Source organism: Neofelis nebulosa, chromosome 10, assembly GCF_028018385.1.
Source record: "Neofelis nebulosa isolate mNeoNeb1 chromosome 10, mNeoNeb1.pri, whole genome shotgun sequence".
Taxonomy (NCBI): domain Eukaryota; kingdom Metazoa; phylum Chordata; class Mammalia; order Carnivora; family Felidae; genus Neofelis; species Neofelis nebulosa.
In genome coordinates, this window is record NC_080791.1 from 22771896 (window position 1) to 22789683 (window position 17788).

At 47.2% G+C, this 17788-nt stretch overlaps 1 long non-coding RNA gene across 1 annotated transcript; it reads right to left on the minus strand.

The window, feature by feature from the left end:
- Nucleotides 1–14093: 14093 nt before the first annotated feature.
- On the minus strand, nt 14094–17280 carry LOC131488535 (uncharacterized). The gene is made up of 2 exons (XR_009250238.1): nt 16130–17280; nt 14094–14404 (listed from the first exon to the last, which is right to left on the minus strand). It is a non-coding gene; the product is annotated as an uncharacterized LOC131488535 (long non-coding RNA).
- Nucleotides 17281–17788: the final 508 nt, after the last annotated feature.

Here is a 17788-nt window from a genome sequence, read left to right on the forward strand (position 1 = left end):
TGTGAACATGTCACAGTGCCACGAGATGGCAGTAGAACTTCACCAGTTCTGGGATCTGAGCCGCGGGCCAGGAAGAAGCCCGACAGCTCCAGGCCTCACTCCCTGGGCCACCCTTTAGAGCCAGTAGTGTCCTTCTCCCTCACACGTCTGCTCCCCCTCCTCGTGCAGGCATGCTTGGGAGTGCCCGCGCACACGCGTGCACACACACCTCTTAGGTTGGAGCTCAGGGTGAAACCTTCAAAAAGTAAAACAATTTGAAAGAGAACATTTTGCTTTTTTACTGTTTCATGTGACATACAGATTGTGAAAATATTTTCTCTGGCTTCTTAATGTCTTCAAATTAGAGGATCATTTGCTATCTAATAGGCTCTGGAAACGTGGCTTTATTACAGGCTTTTCTTCCAAACAGCCAGTCGGGGGGTGGGGCGGTGGAACCCACTCTCCTTATTAAAGAAGTAACATTTCAAGGGAGCCAAAACGTTTTGCTTTTAAAAACTTAAAGGTGTATCTGAGAATCCCAGACGTTTTCCTGTAAGTCCCATTGAAATGCTTTTCATTTCTCACATTTGCCGCTAACCAGTGAAACAGTGGGCTTGCAGAAACAGGAAATCGATACCCTCCCAGAAAGCTCGAGCTGGTCTGCAGCCTGCAGCTTGTCCAGGCCCCGGCTCTGTCCCACCAGAGTGCCACCAGCAGCCGCAGTGAGTGCTCCCGTTGGCCTGGCCTGGAAGGGTGTTTCTGGCCTCTCTCTTCTGGTGTTCCACGTGCGTAGCCCCCTGCCTGTGTGTTGTCCCATGAGCAGGGCTCAGAAATACGTGGAAACCGTCCAGCATCCTCACCCCATGGCAGACGTTTCCTGTGTGTCCTTGACACCAAACACCAGCGAGAGGGAGATGGAAAAGATGTTAGAGTCACCTCAGAATTCCGAATAACAGCAGCCTCGGACCGTGCCGAAGGACAGAGGGGTGTGCGGGCTGTTGGTGCAGCACGGAGGAGGGACCCCCAGCGCCATGTAGGCTGACTTCCCAGAGAAGACACTGTGCGGCTCCTTTTACGAGAAATATGTATTGAATGGTGCCACTTGTCATGTACTTGGTACCACCCTATGCTTTCCTAACACGGGTCCGCTGGGGCAGCCTCCCAGGCCCTGCTCATCACCATGACTAGCCCCGTGTGGAAAAAAAAGCCAGACCCTGGGAAGGCAGAGCCCAGAAGTACGGTGGAGGGAAGCTGAAGGCACAGGCAAAGTAGCAGTTAACAAAGAGCTCGGTCTCAGGAGGAAACCGACACAAAGAAGAGCCTCCAGCGACAGAATTTGTAGGAAGCTGAACTCCCACCTCTGATCCCACTCGGGTTTTCCTCGCACTATGTCTGCCTTCCTGTCTGGACTGCCATCGGTTTGTGGTCGGTCTTGCTGTCCACTCCGTCCGTACCCAGCCCCCAACACAGTGACCGGTGCATAACAGATGCTCAGTAAATACTTGCCCAGTAAATATTCCTTTGCCATTTCTTCATTCACTAACATTCTTCCCTGACGTTTTCCATCCTAGTTTTGAACACCAGTCATATGGCATAGGATGACTGAGGATAGGGAGGATGTCAAGGTGTTCTGCTCTCTCTTACTATTTGAGAATCGAGTGGGACTTTGCATCATACTCCTCTCTGCATTGCGGTGTTCTAAATAAAACTTCACCGGGGTGCCTGGGTGACGCAGTCGGTTAAGCGTCCGACTTCAGCCAGGTCACGATCTCGCAGTCCGGTCCGTGAGTTCGAGCCCCGCGTCAGGCTTTGGGCTGATGGCTCGGAGCCTGGAGCCTGTTTCCGATTCTGTGTCTCCCTCTCTCTCTGCCCCTCCCCCGTTCATGCTCTGTCTCTCTCTGTCCCAAAAATAAAAATTAAAAAAAAAAAAACACTTCACCATTTCCCCTTCCAGTTAGACCTCTGATGGGATATCTACCAGCTACCCTCACAAATGTCTTCAGGAATTTCCATTTGGCAACTGTTCCCACAGGGTCTGCAAATAGTGGCATTCTTCGGCCTTCCCCTTTGCCCCTCTCCTCACATTCTTTTGTCTCGCCACCTAGGAGGCGGCAGAGCCGTCCTGTGTTCTGTGTGCCTCACAGCTGTCTTAACGCTGGCTGTCCGGTTTGGTGAGTCAACGATCCAAAGGCTGTTTTGCAGGGTGCAGCTCCTTGCTGGGAACTGCAAGCAATTTTCACATCACACCGTGCGTGGCCCGGCCAAGGTCATCTCTCAGTTGATGCCTGCCTGAGGAAGGAGTCAATGGAGAAGCAAGGAATAACCAGATGATTTCAGTGCATCTGTGGGCTGGATTAATCAGCTGTGTATTACTTGGCATTAAATACTAAACCAACTCCATTCCGTTTATCTTGGCCAGCTTACTACTGTTAGCATATTGAAATACACGATTACATAGAGCAGGGCTGTGATTCCCAGCGGGAATTGTGAGTGAACACCCCTCCTGGGGCACAGCTCTCTGGATGTTGGGTGCTGGATCTAAGGCAACTATGAATAATAGGAAAGGCGGAGGTGTTGGTCACAGTCTGGTAGGATGTCTGACAGCCCTTCTCAAGAGACATTATTGCTCTTGGTCATGAGCAAGTGTTGATCCTCCCCAGCAAAGCCTGGTCCCCGTGGAAGCGGCTGGCGGTGTCTGCACTTGTGATCAACGGTGGAAAGTCTTAGAGGATGGTTGGCTGGGGGAGATGGCAGTGCCTTTCCAGCCTTGGGGAGAGAGGCTGCTTGTGTCCAGCCTCGCTTCTGCGCTTGGTCCCCTGAGAGGCTCTGTCTCCTTTTATTCAAGCGGGGACCCCAACAGAAAGGCTCCGAGCAGAGACGACACAGCTGTCGGGATAGAAGGTGAAATGGGACTTCAGAGCCAGGACCTCTCTGTGGGCCTGCACTTTTTCACCCTCTGAGCCCAAGGGCCTTGCTCTGTTCTTTCCTGCTGTTGAACGGAGAACCCGCGCATGCCGGTCCAGGGGGCACAAGGGGCCCAGCAGCTGGGCATATGTTAGCTTTACTACAGGACTAACGCGAGAGTTGGGTCCTCTTAAATCCTACCCCCTCGCTCCAACCCCCCACCACTTGTAGGGAATCGTCATGTGTATTAAAGACAATCATAACATTGTAACCCACAGACTGTGAAATATCTCAGGCTATGCTTCAAGGAATACCAACTTTCTGTTTTTGGAAGAACCCGAAAAGAACTTGCCCCGGAATTTTGTATCCTTTTATTTTATTTTTTTTTACCTGTAGCCTTCTGTCTGCTGACCCCGTTCCCTGGCTAATGTTTTCGGTTCTAGGTCCTGCATTTTCCCATGTTCTTGGCTCTGCTGTGCTGCCTGCTGTCTAAGGAGGGGTGGGCCAGCCAGGCTCTAACCTTCTCCCACCCCTCCCTCCCACCCCCGCTGTGCTGCCTGGTGCCCCTCAGAGGCAGGCTGTCAGAGCCATCATCTTGAGATGCTGCCCTCTTCCCTTAATTTTCCTTATTGCTTTGTGTCTCAGTCAGCTGGGGTGCCATAACAAAATATCACAGACCAGGTGGTTTAAACAACAGAAATTTCTTTTCTACAATTCTGGAGGCTGGAATGTCCAAGATCACGGTCCAGCATTGTTCAGTTTCTGGAAAGGACTCTCTTCTGCCCTCGCACTACGTCCCCACGTGGCAGGGAGAGAGAGAGGACTAGCTCGTGCTAATCCCATAATCCCATCATGAGGGCCCCACCCTCATGACCTAATTACCTTCCCAAATCCTCACTTCCAAATACCATCACATTGAGGTTGGGGCTTCAACATACGAATTTGAGGTGGGGGCAGGGAAGAAACATTGTGTTCACCTGCTAAATAACACTTTGCAACCCATCATTTTAAAACTATCCATAACATTCCATAAACTATCATTTAAAAATTTGGGTGAGGTTGAAGCACCATTATCATTTTATAATGTGGTTTTCCACCTCACCATCAAACAGGCAACTTTCAGGCAACTTCTAATGAAATACAGGAAATACACCTGAAATGGGGTGATTCTGGGTTAAGAGAAGTAACAGTGTGTCCTGAAAAGCTATGGAGACCCACTGCCCATGTTGAACTTCCCACCCTCCTTCCCCAGTTCATCAGCTTCAACTTCTACTCCGATGAGAGACAACCAGAAGCTCTAATATATTAAGAAAGATGAGCACTGAAAAGATGGCTGTCCCTCTCTTGTATTCCAGAAAAAATGAAAGAATTTTCTAAATGACAACCTCCTGAAGTCCTTAGTCTTTAGAGAGAAATGAGGGCAAACTATCTCACACTCTTCTTTGGGAATTTATCTGTGCCTGTGATTTTCTTCTCTTCAGTAGAATGGTTGTGGGTTTCTGTATTCCCATTTCTAGAATACATTTTCATGAGTGGGGATAATGTCTTATTTTGAGCTTGATATTTTTCTTGTGTTAGGAAGAATGATGTGGTTTTACTCCAGTCCCTTAGTTTGTGATTTGTGGCTTGGAATCCCAGTTGGAAGGAAATGATTGACCAGGAAGCCCGTTTTTTTGTGAGGTTTAGTGACATGGTCAAGTATAACAGCCTCAGGCATGATTCAGAAGGCAGAGTCTGAACAGGCTGCTTTGTGAGATAGTGAGCTCCCCATCCGTGGGACTCTTCAGTCCATCAGAAGCATCCATTCTGGTCACTTGCAATGGATATTGTGTACTTGTGGTTCTTGCATTAACTGGGAGTTTGGAATACAATGATCTCGGAGACTGTCCATTCCAAGATACCGTGTGTCCATGACTCCGCACAGCAGAGCTACACAAACAGAAGAACATGAGCCCTAGAAGCTTTGCACAGAGGAAGATTGTCTTCCACAAAGGAAAAGAAAACGGAGTGATTAAGTTCTAATTACACCCTGTCTCAACTTTCAGATTCACCGGTTTCTTCCCCATGTGACCATCTCTTTATACCTATCTTCATCAACTCATGCAGAATGTGGATTATTTTTCACTTAATATTTATATTCTAAAAACAATAAAACAGCAAATAAAAGTAGCAAGGGGAACATTATAAAATATCCCATTACTTCGTCATAACAATTATCTCGATTCCATCCTTTCCACCTTGGTATGACTTGGTAGTTAGTCATAGTGCATATATGTGATGCCTCTTTATTTGAAACATTCAAGTGTTTTTTTCACGGTGCTGAGTAGTCTTTGGAATTACTAAAAATAATAATTGGCTGGACTCTCCTATCAGGTGAATATAACACAGTGCATTCAGCTGTTCACAGTTCAGCTTTGCTGAACACTTATGTGCTGTCCAGTTTTTCAAAATTATAGGATTATAAGTAATGGAGCAAATCTTCTTGCCCATTATTTTGAGTTATTTCTTGGGATGAGAGACATTTAAGTTTGAGTGTTGGGTAAAAAAAGAGCATTTTTATGGTTTTTGATAGATTGTGCCAAATTGCTTCCAGAGGGCCATAACCACACCCGTTTATACCGCCCCTCTGATTTCACCCCGCCTTACCAGCAAGGGATATTTTCATTTTCAAATTGCTTGGTAACTTTTTCTGGCTTACATTTCTTCTAATACAAACGAGATTGGAATTTTTTTTTAATATGGTTCATTGTTTGAAAAACATCTGTGGTGTCCTTTGCCCATTTAACTTATGAGATCTTAATGTTGTCCTTATCGAGTTATGTGAAATACATGTGTGAGCTGATTTTTCCAAATAAAATAAAGATATTAACCATTTTTCCTAAAACGTGTCTTCCCAGTTTGCCTTTTTAATTTATATCATGGCTTACATACAAAATTATCTAATTTTTATAGTAAAATCTATCAATAGTTTTGTGAGTTTTGACTTTCTGGTTCTAGAATGTTAGCACTGCTCTAGAAAATATCCAGTTTCGTTCTCAGTTATTATTGTAATTTTATCTTTAGAAAAGATATTTGAGGGGCGCCTGGGTGGCCCAGTCAGTTAAGCATCCGACTTCAGCTCAGGTCATGATCTCATGGGTCATGGGTTTGAGCCCCGCCTCGGGCTCTGTGCTGACAGCTCAGAGCCTGGAGTCCCCTTTGGATTCTGTGTCTCCCTCTCTCTCTGCCCCTCCCCTGCTTGTACTCTCTCTCAAAATAAAACATTTAAAAATAAAGATATTTGACTTTAATCCATCTGAAATTTATTCTGGTGGGAAGTATATCAAATTGATCACATTTTCTTTCTTTCTTTTTTTTTTAAGTTTGTTTATTTTGAGAGAAAGAGCTCTGGAGAGCATGAGTGGGGGAGGGGGCAGAGAGAAAGGGAGAGAGAATCCCAAGCAGGTTCCATGCTGTCAGCACAGAGCCCAATGCGGGGCTCTATTCCACAAACTCTGAGATCATGACCTGAGCCGAAATCAAGAGTTGGACGCTCAACCAATTGAGCCACCGAGACGCCCCTCTTTTTAAAAAATGTTAAGGGGCACCTGGATGGCTCAGTCAGTTAGGTGTCCCACTTCGGCTCGGGTCATGATCTCACGTTCGTGGGTTTGAAGCCCGTGTCAGGCTCTGTGCTGACAGCTCAGAGCCTGGACCCTGCTTTGGATTCTGTGTCTCCCTCATTCTCTCTGCTCCTCCCCTGCCCACACTCTGTCCCTCAAAAATAAATAAACTTTAAAAAAAAAATCTTTTTTTAAATGTTAATAATTCTGGGATGGCTGGGTGACTCAGGTGGTTAAGTGTTCGACTTTGGCTCAGGTCACGATCTCACCACTTGTGAGTTCGAACCCCGCATCGGGCCCTGTGCTGACAGGTCAGAGCCTGCTTCTGATTCTGTGTCTCCTCTCTCTCTCTGCCCCTCCCCTGTTTACACTCTTATCTCTCAAAAATAAATAAACATTTTAAAAAATGTTAATGATTCCAACTCCATTTATTGAGAGATCCTTTCCTTTTTCCATTTTCTTTGTATTTCTCCTTTATCATATTACATTTCTACACATCCGTGCACATATGATAGGATTCTATCTGCTTGACTCCAGTTTATTGTGCCAGTACCACAGTTTTAAGTATTGTTACATAATTGTTTTAATCTAAGGGCTTGGTCCTCCTCTTGGCTATTGCAGTTCCCTCTCATTTTTTATCTTTTTTATGTTTATTTATTTTTGAGAGAGAGACAGAGCATGAGCAGGGGAGGGGCAGAGAGAGAGGGAGACACAGAATCTGATGCGGGCTCCAGGCTCTGAGCTGTCGGCACAGAGCCCGATGCAGGACTAGAACTCACAAATGGTGAGATCGTGACCTGAGCCGAAGTCCGATGTCTAACCGACTGAGCCAGCCAGGCGCCCCAATTCCCTCTCATTTTTAGAAAATATCATTACTAGTTTTACTCTTTGAAATTAGCTTTAGATCCATTTTGTCAACTCCCAAAAAACTCTGGATTTTTATTTGACTGCATCCATTTGGCAGTTATAATTATTCGGTCCATACATTAATTTGTGCAGTATTTCATTTCATGGTGGTCTTTTCTGTCCCCATGTCCGGAGACATGCTAGGAGCAAAGACGGAGGGAACGGGCCTGGCGTGGGCCAGGAGGCTGGTATTACTGGGGGTAGCGGTGTTGGAGAGACTCAGCTGGCTCTACCCGGGCTGGGCCACGCGTGCCCACATGTCTGCCCGAGAGGGAGTCCAGATGACAGAGACTGGTGTATGCTGCAGAGGTCAGGAGACCCAGGTTCTAGCCCCACCTGGAGTGGTGTTAGTCCCTTCTGTGCCAGGGTGAAGCCACTTGATCTGCCATGGCCTTGTCCCCCAAGGATCCTTCCAGCTCTAAAACCTCTTCACCTCTGCTCCACGTGGCGGAGGACCCCGCAGTGCTGTCCCTGCTTCACCTCTGCTAGACCGCGAAGCGGGGCGGGGCGGGGGTTGGGGAGGCAGAGACCCTTCTGCTGGGTCCTCCAGGTCCCAGCACCCGGCTCGGTGCCGAGCCCTCACAGGTGTTCCATGCCCGCAGGAAGAGGGGGCGGAGGGAGAAAGTGTGCAGCTCCGGTGTAGACAAGAGCTTTGTACCGGCTCACGTGTTTCAGCGCGCCCAGTCTCAGGCTGCGACCTAAACAGAAATCAGCCTGGGCGAGTGCGATTGTGCAGCTCGCTGAGGGGACGCCTGGGTGGTGCCCGTGCTGTTCGTGTGCAGACCACACCTTGAGTAGCAAAGTTGTAGAACACAGATGTATGTGGAATTCTTGGCTGAAAAAAAAAGGGTGGGAGTAGGGGTGGGGGTGGGGGGCGCCTGGTTGGCTCAGTCGGTTATGCGTCCGACTTCCGCTCAGGTCATGATCTTATGGTTTGTGAGTTCGGCCCCCCGTCAGGCCCTGCGCTGACCGCTGGGAGTCTGGAGCCTGCTTCAGATTTCGTGTCTCATTCTCTCTCTACCCCTCCCCTAGTATATGTATAGAATAGACGAGAAACACGAAGTCATCTGATACCTTGTCGGGATAGTAAGTTCACAGCTCAGGTTACGATAGTAAGGTTATAGACTTTCTTCTACCTGTTTGTTGCTTTCAAGTGTTGGCAAAGAATAAAAACTGTTAAGGAATCTCTTCGTGAACCGGAAAAACAAAAGCGGTTCATCCCGCAGCCACAAAGGGCCACATCACTCACTGTCCCTTCTCTGAGTGGCTCTGTACTCCCGAGGTAAGCCTTCTCTCCAGTTGGGACAGTTTTCAAGATGTTTTCTAACAGCCTGCTTGGGTTTGCTCTGTCTAGAAGCGCCTGAGGCTGTACCCACTGCCCAAAGGGTGAAGTGTGACCGGCTGACTCACCTCTGGTACAGATGCAGCCCTTAGAGATGTAAGAAAGTTCCTTGCTCCTCATCTAGGGTTAACCTGCAGCCGGACCAAACCACCAGGGACGCCCTCTGCTCTGCACCCACCCAGAGTATGAAGGAAAATCTCTGAGTTAAAAGTTTGCCTTTCTTACTGGAAGAATTTTTATTAGGCCAAAGCGTTGACAAGTTTGTCCTTCCCAGAATCTGCTAACACCCTCCCTCCGTTCCCTTCAATTTTTAGCACTTTTCCCCTCCTTGGTTTTGGAGGGGAGGAAAAACTATCTTGAACAAGCAGAAAGTTTTATCCAAGGTGTTTGGCAATGACTCCGTGTGCTGGGAAAGATTTATGTCTCCATTCTCTGGCACCGCCTAGTGTGAGCTCACTTAAAACAACTGAATAAATGAGTTCACTTTATCCTGTCAAAATGGAACCGAGGGCGGCATGGTACCCAGCTGGGGTCCACGGGGACCCTGAGGCAACGTTCATGTCTCAGTCACTTGTGCTGAGCTCAGCCGTTTTTATGTCTGTCTGAGATCATTAAAATGAGGAGGGCAAGGAGCAGAAAGCCCCATGGAATGAATGGTGTGATGGAAACACCACTTGAAGCCTACAGGGCTCAGCCCTAAGCCTGCATTTAGGGGTTCACTTAAAAGGCTGCCTCTCTACCACTCTCCTTGAAGGGGCTCCTGCAGAGAAGTTTCTTCATGCTGATGGTCACAAGACTATTTGTCTCCCTTTCTCGTTAAGCCCTGTTTTGTCATTCCTATGGCCCTCCTACCATTAAGACTGGGCTCATTGAGACAAGGCCTTATTGCTCTAGGAAAGGATAATGGATTCTGCCCTGGATGGATTGTCTGGGCCTCCTCAGTTCCATCCCTATACATGGGTTGGGGCTCAGGATGCTTTTTAACTCAAGGTAGCTGCCCCGGAAGGGAAAGATAGCACTGCTTAGTCCCGAGCAGAAGGTAGCTGGCGAGCTGGAGGGTCCAGGCTCACCCATCTGGAAAGCGGCTGCACGACCCTACCCTCAGCTAGGATTTGTTCCTCCTTCCGGAGTCCTCGGGCTTCAGCCAGAGGGAAGGGTGGCTTTTGTCTTAGGGTGGGGGACTTGGGACTGTTTCTGACAATTTCTTAGCATTTAAAGGTGACAGAGTGTGTCCCCTAGACTGTAAGCAGCCTAAGGGTGGGGATTGTGCCTTCTCCCAAAGGAAGAGAGGTAGAGAGATGGAGGGAGGGAGGGAGGGGTGGAGGGAGGGAGGGAGGGAGGAAGGAAGTAGACCCTCACAAGGCCTGGGAAACTCTCGTAAGAACTTAATGCCCTTTTATAAATGTGGAAGCTGAGAGATTGTGTTTATATATGTAAATACATCCTTATATCAATTTATTTTTGTTTAAAATGTAACTAGTTTGGGGGCACCTGGGCAGCACAGTTGGTTAAGCATCCAACTTCAGCTCAGGCCATGATCTTGTGGCTCATGAGTTCGAGCCCCGCATCAGGGTCTGTGCTGACAGCTCGGAGCCTGGAGCCTGCTTCGGATTCTCCCTCTCTTTCTGCACCACCCCCACTCACACTCTGTCTCTCTTGCTCTCAAGAGTAAATAGACATAAAAAATTTTTTTCTAGGGGCGCCTGGGTGGCGCAGTCGGTTAAGCGTCCGACTTCAGCCAGGTCACGATCTCGCGGTCCGTGAGTTCGAGCCCCGCGTCAGGCTCTGGGCTGATGGCTCGGAGCCTGGAGCCTGTTTCCGATTCTGTGTCTCCCTCTCTCTCTGCCCCTCCCCCGTTCATGCTCTGTCTCCCTCTGTCCCAAAAATAAATTAAAAACGTTGAAAAAAATTTAAAAAAAAAAAAAATTTTTTTCTAATGTAACTAGTTCGATGTGCACTGGTTATATTTTTTCAACATGCCTTAAAGCACAAATATAGATAAGATAAAAATTGTCATCTGTGTATCACCTTGGATGTTGCCCCAAGTGCTCCCATCCCACAAGGGCAGTGGCTGTCACAGTGTGGTCCCCAGGCTGGCAGCATCAGCATCACCTGAGAAGGCCTCAGAAATGCAAATTCTCAGGCTCTACCATAGACCTCCTGAATCAGAAGCTCTGGGAATGGGGCTCAACAGGCTCTTTTCTCAAACCTTCCAGGTGATTCCCACACTTGCTGAAGTTTGGTAAAAAACCACTGCCCTGGAGAGTCGGACCACTGAGGAGTACCTCCTGGTTGTGTCTCCTCTGCCCTTCCTGGACTCAGTGTCCTCATGAACACAGCACATGAAAGCCCTGGGTGAAGTACCATGTAAATGTTAATTCACACCCAGCCTTTCACAGCTTAGTTAAGAAAGACAAGAAATGTGATGTGAAAGAACATTTGCATCGAGGAAGACACCTTGAAACCTACATGTAAGAGTGCAGAGAACCAATGCTGACTCATTTCTCTCTGAATCCTTTAGTCAGAATTCAGGACTGATGAGGAGAACCTAGGAAAGCAGCTAGCTCCCCATTGTTTAGAGCAGCCCTGTCCAACAGAACTTTCTGCAATGATGGACATGTTCAATATCTACGTTGTGCTGGGAGACAATCCTCCAGGGGTCTTTTGCATTTCTGCACATCTTTCAAGGAGAGACACTGACTACCTTTTTCTGGACAATTTTCAAGGACATTTGTGTAGCCAATAGTCTTGGAAGGCAGAGATAATGTCTTCCCCCAGAGCCAAAAAACACAGCCTGCTTCCTGCCCATTATAAAAGATTCAGGTTCCCTAAATTGGGGTTTCCTCTCTTGTATTGGAACCCACTGCATGTATAGGAATCATCTGGCCCTCCTCATGTTACTCTTTGAGAATTGGAGCTCAGGAAACTGGAGCAAGAAAATTTTGATACTCTGGCTACTGATATTGCTATAAATAATAAAGTCCGTTGTCTCAGACCCGGGAGTCTCATGTCTTCTGCTAGCATTCGTGAAACTAGCAGATTAATTTGTTAGCTTGCAACTAGAGGAAAATATGAGATTCTTTACGTTCCTCAACGTATTGTCCAAAACATGTGGCTATTGAGCACTCGAAATGTGGCTAGTATGACTAAGAAACTGCATTTTTAGTTTAAACAAATTTTCCCTAGTTTTAGTGAAGTATAATTGACAAATAAAATTGTATATATTTACAGTGCACAATGTAATGATCTGATACGAGTATACATTGTGAGATGATTACCACAATCCAATTTATTTACATATCCATCATCTCACATAGTTAGCTTTTTTCTTTTTTTGGTTAGAACTCTTAAGAATTACTCTCAGCAAATTTCAAGCACATAGTACAGTATTATTAACCATAGTCAGCATGTTGTACATGAGATCCTCAGAACATATTCATCTTGTAACCAAAAGTTTGAACACTTTGATCAACATCTCCCCATTTCCCTCACCTTCCAGCCCCTGGCAACTACCATTCTACTATGTTTCTGTGAGTTTGACTTTTTTCCCCTTTTTTTAGATTCCACATATAAGATTCCATATATGCCATATGGAATACGTCATCCTCTGGCTTATTTCATTTAACATAATGTCCTCTAGGTTCATCCATGTTGTCATAAATGGCTGGATTTACTTTTTTAGGGTTGAGACACATTCCACTGGATATATTTTGTAAAAGTTTATTTATTTTTGAGGGAGAGAGTGTGTGGGGGGGGGAGGGGCACAGAGAGAGGGAGAGAGAGAATCCAAAGCAGGATCTGCACTGTCAGCGCAGAGCCCGACGCGGGGCTCCATCTCATGAACTGAATAAATGAGTTCATGAACTGTGAGATCATGACCTGAGCCGAAATCAAGTCAGACACTTAATGGACCGAGCCACCCAGGAGCCCCTCCATCGTATATGGTAGACACTTAGGATGTTCCCATATCTCAGTGATTGTGAATAATGCTGCAATAAACACGAGGATGCAGATATATCTCCAAGATACTGATTTCACTTTCTTTGGACATATATCCAGATGTGAGGTTTATTTTTAAATAGCCACATGTGGCTAGGGACTATCATATTGGACCACAGAGCTCAGAATGTTCAAGCATCAATGAGCAGGACCAGGTAGAGGGATTTTTCTACATTGAGAGGGAGTTGACACTTAGATGATCTCTAAGGTATTTTCAATATTTGAGTGCTAATGATTCTGCAGCTCTAGGAGGAGTGGAATTGTGAAGAGGTGCCTTTTCTTTTTTATTATGTCTGGAGGGGTTTCCTGGCACAGCTCAGAGATCAAAGGCAAGAGGAATTGGGACTGAGTTTGGAGCTTGGGGATGGGGAGATATTCTTGCTATAGGAAACGTCTTTTGGAAGAGGCTTGGATGCAAGAAAGAGAGAGAGAGAGAGAAGATATGGTCAGAGAAGACAAGCAGACCGGTGACCCTTAAAGAATTTACCCAGCTCTGCCCTCCCCTTCTGCCGTCAGCCTGAGAATATCCCCCGTCCACCCCTGGTTGGTGGGAGACTCCTTTGGGCCCTTTTCAGCTCCCCAGGCACCTGCCCCCTTACCTCCTGGCTCAGAACAATCTCCTCTTTGATTGCTGGCTCAGGCCCTGCTGACAGGTCAGGTCATATGTACCTAATCAGGAGAAGCTGGGGCCTGAGGGATGATAAACAGGGCTTCTCATTTCAATAAAGTTTGTGCAGAATATTGGAAACAGCTGTGGGCCTTGGCTGGTGGTGCCAGAGCCCGTGGGGGCCTGGTGTTTGTGGGAGGAGGGTTGAAATCGGGAAACATAGGGGCGGGAGTTGAAAGGGTGCTTTGCCACCCAAAGGCGGAGAAAGCCAGTGAGCCTAGTTCAATTGCCAGCTCCTGCTGGAATCCCAGGCTTTGTGGAGCGTGGAGAGCACTCTGGAATCAGAGGACTGAGGTCATAGCCAGGCAGGTCTGGATTACCCTGGAGGTCTTTACTTACATTTATGTAAATATGTCGTTTATTTTACAAATTCTACATAGATTTCTCCGCAAGCTGCTTTTCTCACCTAACATCGCAAAAATCCCTCTAAATGTATTCTTTTTCTTAAATTGTGGTAAAAATATAAAATGTACCACCTTAATCATTTTTAAGGGTACAGTTCACTGATGCTAAGGATATTCACACTGTCGTGCAGCCAGCCTCCACAAATTTTTCACCTTGCAAAATTGAAACTCTGTGCCCATGAAACACCAACTCCCCATTCCCCCCTCACCTGAGCTCCTGGCAACCACTTTTCTTTCCATTTCTCCGAGTCTGACTACATTAGAGGTATGGAAAGTAGAATCATACGGCATTTGTCTTTTTGTAATTTACTCTTTTTAATAGTTGCAGAACATTACGGTATATGGACCTATGTGTATCATTCAACGATTACCCGTACTGTACTTTTGTCGCTGCAAAAAAAAAAAGCTTTGAAATTTTTTAACGCATATCCTTGAATGCTGGAGTTTGCTGCCTTTCTCTTTCTTGTTTCTTCCCTTCCTTCCTTCTTTCCTTCTTTCCTTCCTTCTTCCCTCCCTTCATTTCTTTCTTTCTTTCTTTCTTCCCTCGCTCCCTTTCTTCCTTCCTTCCTTCCTTCCTTCCTTCCTTTTCTTCATTCATTTTCTGTAGGATAAATGACCAGAAATGACATGTCATGACATATGAAATAACCCATAACTGGGTCAAAGTGATGCCTATTTAAAAAAAAAATTTTTTAATGTTTGTTTATTTTTGAGAGAGAGAGATATGAGTGAGAACAGGGAAGGGCAGAGAAAGAGGGAGACACAGAATCCGAAGCAGGCTCCAGGCTCCGAGCTGTCAGCACAGAGCCCGACGTGGGGCTCAAACCCATAAACCGAGAGATCATGACCTGAGCTGAAGTTGGACGCTTAAACGACCGAACCACCCAGGCGCCCCAAGAGATGCATATAGCTTTCATACATGTTATTAGATCCCTTTCTCAGAAGTCCGGGTAACTCCCATCTCCACACCTGGGACTGTGAGTTGCTTCCCCCACATCTCCTCCAGCGCTGGCTCTCCTCACTCTAAGGTTTGCCATTCTGACAAAGGAAAAGTGAAGTCGTGCTTTTAAAATGTGTATTTCTTGGGGCACCTGGGTGGCTGGCTCAGTTGGTTGAGCGTCCGACTTTGGCTCAGGTCATGACCTCGCAGTTCCTGAGTTCTAGCCCCGCGTCGGGCTCTGTGCTGACCGCTTGGAGCCTGGAGCCTGCTTCCGATTCTGTGTCTCCCTCTCTCTCTGCCATTCCCCTGCTCACACTGTGTCTCTCTCTCTCTCTCAAGAATAATAAACATTAAAAAAAATCTTTTTATGTAATAAAAATAAAATGTGCGTTTCTCTATTAGTGAGGTTAAGCATCTTTCCCTGAATGCACTGACCATCTCTGATACAAATACAAATGTATTCGTATGTTTTGTCCATTTTCCTGCTGGCCTATTTCTCTTCCTCATTTTGCCTCAGAGCTCTTTGCCTCAGATGTCAAACCTCTATAGGTAGTAGATGTTGAAATTTTGTCTCCAGTCTGTAATGTCTTTTGTCTCTGTATATGTGATATTTTATCCTTTGAAAATTAAAAAAAAAAAAAAAAAAGTACGTCTACCTTTTCCCCTCTAGCTTCTGGATTTTCCATTTTGTTTGGAAAAATCTCCTTATGGGCACTCGGGTGGCTCAGTCGGTTGAGCGTCCGACTTCGGCTCGGGTCATGATCTCACACAGCTCATGAGTTCGAGCCCCGCGGTCAGGCTCTGTGCTGACAGCTCGAGCCTGGAGCCTGCTTCAGAGTCTGTGCCTCCCTCTCTCTCTACCCCAACCCACTCGCATTCTGTCTCTGTGTCTCTCAAAAATTAATAAACATTAAAAATAAATAAATAAATAAAAAATCTCCTCAAACCATAGATTGTATGAATATTCTTCTAATGTTTTCCTTGTTAAATGGTTTTAAGCAGTGTTTAAAACTGTTTTAAATAGTTCCTCATGAAATTGTTTAAATGTGAAAAACAGCATATAAGTGGTTTGAAATGTTTAAATTTAAATACATTTAAATCTTTCACCTATTTGAAATTTAGTTTTAATAACACGTGCGGTAGAGAGACAGACCTTATTCTGTTTTTCTCCAAGAGCCAGTGGGGCCTACGCAATCGATCAAATAAACTATCCTTCTCTCCACTGGTTTAAAATACCACTTTTATTGTGTATTATCCATATGTACTGGGGTATATTTCTGGACTTGGTTCTATTTCTGTCCCATGAATCTGTTTATCTTGTCCTTTCGCCTTACCATATGATTTGGTCAAAGTGATTTGTAGTCCATTTTCATAGGCCCCTCTTACCTAAATATTTCTTCATTACTGTTGTTTTCATCATTACGGTTATACAAATTCCTCACAGCTGTCAGAGCCTGGGAACGTCGGGAACTTTTCAAGACAAGCCAGAGTAAGTCGGGAAGGCCTGCCCATGTGCACTCTCAGGAATCAACCACAGCAGAGGCCAGACGATATCAGATCTCCCGTGTGCTCGGCACTGCTCTTTTCAGTAAAGCCGGGGCTGGAAGACCAGAACTTCCCCACCTTGCGGTGACGAATACTTGAAATGTCTGGCTTCTCAGCCCCAGCCCCGTCCTCTGTACACTGCTTTGTGAAGGTGGCCTCGGGCCCTGTGAGTCCCGTCTCTGCTTGGCCAGCGGTTCCCTGTTGGATCCTTGTGACCAGAGCCACCGGAGGGGAGGCTGCAGGCTGGAGGAGGAAGGGTGACCGCCTGCCTTCCCGTTTGTGTCCGTGTGTTCCCTGCCAGAGGCACCCAACCTTCCCCCCTCACCCTGCAGCAGGCCCATCCTGGAGCAGCAGCTGAATCCAGCTTGCCATGTCTCTAGTACTTCAAGCCTCACCATACGCTACGCACCCCACACGCCAGCTCCAGAGACCCGGCCCTCACAGGCAGGTGCCTCTTCCTCAGAGGTCTGGGCGCAAGCCCGGGGGTCTGTCCTTCCTTCCTTCCGGCTGAAAGTCTTCCCCCCCACCCCAGGGCTCTGGGTCCCTCCTCAAAATGTCTAAGGGTTAGCGACTGCAGCCTCTTCCTCTGGTTTCCCCAGCCCAGGCGGTGGCAGGCCCTCCGGCCACTGCTGAGACCTCCGTGACACCTGAGCAGTTCTCTTGTCGCCCTTTCGTTACCTCGTGAGCAGCGTTATGTCTAGTTATCAATTCTTTATCCTTTTTTCAACTAACTTGTGTGGTTTTGGTCTCCTGATGGGCCCCCGCCTGACGCAGGTAATGGGGGATCGGAGTTTTCTGGGGGCTGAGAGCTGCTTCTCTTGGCCACCCTGCAGAGAGCTCTCCTCCCCACTCCATTCCCAGAATTATTTGGCTGCTGGTTGTCAAGGAGACGACTGACAATTTCCAGTTGCCAAGACTCCCCCAGGAGTTCTACGGAGACATTCTGGAAACTCCCTACCCCTTCCTGCTCCCCAGCCAGGGAACTTGGAGAATCTAGCCAGGTTGGGGGGGGGGGTGTGGGGGGGTGGAGGGCAGGGCATGGGACGGGGTGTGGGGAGCAGACCAGGCCTGCAGATAGAAAGAGAGACAAGTGGTTTCCTTGGGCCCTGGCTTCGTCCACAGACCTCAAGTGCCTGGCCCGCTCCCCCAGCCTGGTCCCGACAGATACCCGCTGGTCCAGACAAGGCTGAGTTCTCCAGTCGGGACCTCAACCACAGACACCTGCCCTCACGCCGTCACTCCAGGCATGGTGGGAGCCCCATTGCCAGCTGCAGCAGGGAAATGCCCAGAACCTTTCCCGGGGAGAAGCCTCAGCCATTCCTGAGTTCCTGTCACTGAAGGGGGGAGCAGCACACATTTGCACCTAGTGTCACGCCCTGGCTCCAGTCTGTTTCATAATAATAACAGAGGCAACATAATAATAATAATAGCAGTGAGGTGGGTGTGGACCTCACTGCATTAAAATCAAATAAAGTTGCCTCCATTACCGGGCCCCTTCCC